Source organism: Nuphar pumila, chromosome 9 (genome assembly GCF_984573655.1).
Source record: "Nuphar pumila chromosome 9, dmNupPumi1.hap1.1, whole genome shotgun sequence".
NCBI lineage: Eukaryota > Viridiplantae > Streptophyta > Magnoliopsida > Nymphaeales > Nymphaeaceae > Nuphar > Nuphar pumila.
In genome coordinates, this window is record NC_143257.1 from 105344684 (window position 1) to 105350824 (window position 6141).

Consider the following 6141-nt stretch of genomic DNA (forward strand, 5'->3'; position numbering starts at 1 on the left):
CTTGTTTATAAAAGAGTGCAGTTTCAAAGCTACAAGCGATAGGATTACAAAAAAGTACATTGTTTCAGAGTTGAAAACACTGAGATTATATCTTTAAACCTATTGTTTGTAACTAAACACTTCAACCCTTGTTCTACCCTATATTATATCATGTAACATATATGTAAAATATAAGATATAAGCTAAGTCGAGTGGAGCTGAACACCTATGATTCATGTTCGGCTTGCCAAGCCAATTTTATGAGTTCAAACGAGCTCTTTACTAGCCCCAATTGGATGTACATTTTTATGTAATTGGATTGTGCTCGTCTGGTTTTGAGTCAGATTGAGATTTGAAAGTTGGATTCAGATGTCTACTAAATTGAAAACTGACTATTAAACCTCATGGTGACTTCCTCTCCGGAATCTGCCTAAATCGATAAGGGTTCGGTCAATATTCAACCGGAATTAAGCTAAACTGTTAGACATCACTATAGTACTATTTTGAATTCTGATGTTATGATGGCTTATCGAGTATTCTGATAACTGTAGTAATCTGAATGTATTCACAAACGCACCATTGTTCTGCAATATACTCGAGGGAAAAAAAAAGGATTTCTTTGGGGTATTTGGATGACGTGCACCAAAACGTAGGATGACATATACCAGAACCTAGGGTTTCATTAAACCAGGTTTTGGTAAAAATGTAGGTTTTGCTAATCCCAGGTATACGAATTTTTCAGGTGTTTTTACGACAAAACCCCATATAAAGCTGGTTTTGTTACATCATTTGGATAAAATTAGAAATAAAAATAATAATAAAAGCATGGTCTCTTCTCAGAATGGCATCATCTACATTCGCTATCTCAGCCAACAGCTGGAAATTCGGAAAAGCAAAAAAAATAAACAAAATTTAGGTCATTTTCCAACCACCAATCAGAGAAAAATGTTAAGGTGATTTTTTTTTAGAATTTGATATGGGGATGCAAATGGTTCGGATTCAGGATGGGATGTTGTGGCCAATACCATATTTGACTAATTGGATGTTGGCTAAATGCATTTGAATTCGGATGGTGAGAAGCTCACACCCGATTCTCTTCTTTACATGTAAACAGATTCAGGTATCCGTAAAATTTGGATATTTATGGGATTTGGTATAAAAAATTCAATACCATATCCACATCCAATTATAAACAGATATGGTTTTGGCTTACCATTTGCAACTAAACCGAACCAAATCGAATTTGGTCGGGGTATGAGATAAAATCCAATTCATTGACATCCCTAATTTATACTGCTTATAAAGGAAGAATGAGGAACAAAAATAAATTAGTGTTTTAAGATTTTGAAAATGACAAAACAATTTAAGATGAACTATACGTCATTTCATAATCCGTTATAAAATTTTTAGTTTTAGAAAAAAATTACCCTTGTCGCGAACTTGGCAAAAGCGTGATTTCATTAAATATTTGAAACAAATTTGCAAAATGCTTGTTATGGGCCTTGCCTCTCTCTCAAAACACATAACCCTCTCTTTGTTTCCCTGGTTTGCAAGTTCCTTCCAGGAACCGTCTCTCTCGAAAGGCAGAAGGAAAGGGACTCTCTCTCTCTCTCTCTTCACAAATGACACATGCATAGGGTGACCACCGCTAACTCTTCTTTTCTACATCAAGACCAAACATCTTCAATAGGTGTTCTCTCCATGGTTATTTTTTATAAATACCAGATTTGGGAGTGTCGGTGGTTCTTCAGGCATGTTGAAAATAAAGCAACAAACTAGAGAAGAAGATTGTTCTCTAGAATGAAAAACACACAGAAATGGTGCAAGAGAAGGAGAAGGCTACAAAAGACTTCAATACATTCCAATGACTTGTCAAAATGAGGATACATGGCTGCTATATATATAGCATTCAAGCCCAACTAAAATTTAATTACATAATAAATTCCTACCATAAAAAAACTAAAAGACTATTACATTTTCAAAGAAAAGAAATAAATGGGAGAGAAACCCAAAGAGTTGCATAGAAAACTTCAAATAGCCTTAATGTAAAACGAGTTCCCAAAATGAGGCAGGAATACGAAGAGTCTAGCTTATAATTCCAACAAGCCTTAAAGTAAAATGAGTTTCCCAAAAATGAGGGAGGAATACGAAGAGTCTAGCTTATAATTCCAACAGCCCCTCTTAAGCTAGACTATAACGACACCTAATTTCTCTCTCAATTTATTGAAAGTTTCATTCTTCAATGCTTTTGTAAAGATATCAGCCTCTTGGTCTTGGGTCTTGCAAAACTTGACATTGATATCTCCATCTTTGACCAAGTCTCTAATGAAATGATACTTGATTCGAATATGCTTGCTTTTGCCATGAAAAACTGGATTTTTGGTGAGTGCTATGGCTGAACTATTGTCACAAAACAAAGGAGTGCATTCATATTGAAGATGCTTCAGCTCATGAAGAATCCACCTTAGCCAAAGAGCTTGACAACTAGAAAGAGCCAATGAAATATACTCAGCTTCGGTTGTGGAGAGAGCCACAACTGCTTGCTTCTTCGATGCCCACGAAATTGCACTTGAGCCAATGTGAAAAACGAAACCTGAAGTGCTTTTACTATCATCTCTATTGCCACCCCAATCACTATCACAAAAACCCACCAATTTTGAATCTTCGACACATTTATAATGAATTCCATAATTGATAGTGCCACGCACATATCTCAAAATTCTTTTGCCTATGTCCCAATGAATATTAGAAGGAGATTCCATAAATCTGCTAATCATGCTGACAGCAAACATAAGATCAGGTCTTTTAGCAGTCAAGTACATAAGACTACCAACAAGGCTACTATAGAGAGTTGCATCGATCTTTCTCTCGCCATCATTTTTGCTAAGTTTCAAGCCAACTTCCATGGGAGTATTAAGAGGTGTAGCACCCTCCATTCTGAACTTCTTTAATATATTTTCAGCATACCTTTTTTGAGATATGAATATTCCATCTTCGGCTTGCTTTACTTCAATGCCCAGAAAAAAATGGAGAAGCCCCATGTCAGTCATTTCAAATTCGTGCATTATATCCTTCTTGAAATTTTCACACATGTTTGCACTAGTGCCGGTAATTATTAAATCATCAACATATAAGCATATGACTAAAAATTCCCCTTGATTGCCTTCTTTGATGAATAGAGTATGCTCAAAAGGACACCGTTTGAATCCATTCCTCAAGAAGTATCCATCAATGCGACTATACCAAGCCCTTGGCGCTTGTTTTAGCCCATATAAAGCCTTCTTTAATCGACACACTTTGTTTTCTTCACCCTTCTTTACATAACCCGGAGGTTGATCAATATACACTTCTTCTTCAAGGAGACCATTCAAGAATGCTGATTTTACATCCATTTGAAAGACCTTCCATTTTCTTTGAGCAGCCAAAGCTAACACCATGCGAATTGTTTCAAGGCGAGCCACAGGAGCAAAAACTTCATTAAAATCAACGCCATACCTTTGCTTGTAACCTTTTACCACCAGCCGAGCTTTGCATTTTTCAACTTCTCCATTTGAGTTGAATTTTGTTTTATATACCCACTTGACGCCAATAGATTTGTGTCCATTTGGGAGCTCAGTCAACTCCCAAGTATGATTTCTTTCAATGGAGTTCATTTCTTGATTCATAGCAATTCTCCACTTCTCTTCTTGAGATGCTTCTTCATAAGTAATTGGATCGGCGTCCGCAAATAAAGCAAAATTCACCAAGTCTTCCTCAAGATTTCTTCTTGTTGTTTCATAAATTTCTTGAAGACTTCTTGTCTTCATAGGAGGAGATTCAGAACTCCTTGAAGATGAGGAAGATGGTGATAAATGTGTAGATGGAGAGGAGAGTGAAGTATCTCCATCACCACTTGGTTCATGACTCTCCTCCTTATTAATGAAATGTGAATTTTTTTTTTCATTCTCTCCATCCCAATTCCAAGATTCTTCTTCATTGAATTTTACATCTCTGCTTATGATAATTTTCTTGGTGATTGGATTGTAAAGCTTATAAGCCTTTGAGCATTCACTATACCCAACAAGGATACATTTTTTAGATTTATCTTCAAGCTTGCTCCTTCGTTCATCGGGAATATGAGAATAACATATGCTGCCAAATACTTTCAAATGAGCAACACATGGTTTTTGCCCACTCCAAGCTTCTTGAGGAGTTAGGTCTTGAACACTTTTACTGGGGGCACGATTAAGAAGATAGATAACACATGCCACTGATTCAGCCCAGAATATGTTAGGCATACCTTTAGATTTCAACATACTTCTTGCCATCTCCATGATCGTGCGATTCTTCCTTTCCGCAACGCCGTTTTGTTGAGGTGTGTACCAAGTAGTCAACTGATGACGGATGCCCTTCTTTTTCAAGAATTCCTCGAACTCATTTGACATATATTCAGCCCCACGATCAGTACGCAAGGTTTTAATAGAAAGATCACTTTGCTTTTCAACAAATGTTATAAATTGCTTAAAACATTTGAACACCTCAGATTTTTCTTTTAGAAAATAAACCCATGTCTTTCGACTGAAGTCATCAATGAAAGTTAAAAAATAATGATTACCTCCAATAGATGTGGTGCGCATAGAGACGCATAGATCAGAATGAACCAACTCAAGTGGTTTTGATGCTCGCCAAGATTTGCCACCAGGAAAAGAGTCTCTGTGATGTTTCTCAAGAACACAACCTTCACAAATTTTGTCTTGCTGATGAATGTTAGGCATGCCTTTGACCATATGTTTTTTGCACATGAGAGATAAAGAACTGAAATTCAAATGCCCATATCGAAGATGCCATAACCATGATGGATCTTTAATATTAGTATTGAAGCAAGGAAGAGCAACATTTTGAAATATAAATGGAAACATTTTGTTTTGAGTCATTTTCACCTCGGCTATGAGAGCATTCTTCTTATCCTTAATTTCACATATTTCTCCTTTGAAATGAAGATCATATCCTTTTAGAATAAGTTGCCCAACACTCAAAAGATTGTGTTTGAGGCCTGGAACATAGAAAACATCGGTGACGTGTTTGCTGCCATGGTTAGTTTTAACAAGAATATCACCACGTCCCTTGACAGCAAGCCTATTATCATCACCTGTTCTAACTTCAGTTTGAACCATTTCATTTAAGTCCACAAATAATTTTTTGTTTCCAGTCATGTGGTTACTACAACCACTATCAATATACCATACTTCATCATGTGTTTCTTCTTTGGTATCACAAGCAAGAAAGAGAATATCATCATCAAGAATTTCATTTTTCTCATGCATGAAAGTTACCGCTTTTTGGTTTTCTTCTGCCAATCTCTTTCTACAGAACTTTATGGTGTGACCATACTTCTGACAATGAAAGCATTGAACTTGTGAGAAAGAGCGACCACGACCTCGACCTCTACCTTGACCTCTTCCTCGCATAGAATAAGATGAATCACAAGCATCTTCTTTAGTTTCTTGATTTCTACCACCTCCATATCCTCTTCCTTTTCCTCTTCGTCCTCGAGCACCACCACGAATAGAGAGTTGTGTCTGAAAAGCTTGTTCGATTGAAGGAGAATCAAATTGCTTTATACAAAGTTCATGAGATTGAAGTGATCCCATTAAACTATCAATGAACAAGGTGGATAAGTCTTTGGATTCTTCTATAGCAACAACAATATGTTCAAACTTGCGAGTTAAGCTCCTCAATATTTTTTCAACAACTCTTTGATCTTCAAGTTTTTCACCATTTACTCGCATTTGATTAACAATGGAGAAGACTCGATTGAAAAAAGCTTCAATCGTTTCAGATTCCTTCATTCTTAAAGAATCAAATTCACTTCTAAGAGTTTGGAGACTCACCATTTTTACCTTGTCTTCTCCTTTATATGTTGTATAGAGAGTATCCCATGCTTCCTTTGTCGATTTCGCCGTAGATACCCTTTCGAAAATGCCTTCATCAACCGCTTGATAAATATAGAACAAAGCCTTATTGTTCTTCTTCCGGTTTTCCTTCAACTCAGTTTGTTGTCGTTGAGTGATGCCCTCCACATTGTCCATCTCATCGAAGCCACTTTCAACGATGTCCCATAGATCTTGAGAGCCAAAGAATGCCTTCATTTGAATACTCCACTTGTTGTAATTTTTTCCAGCA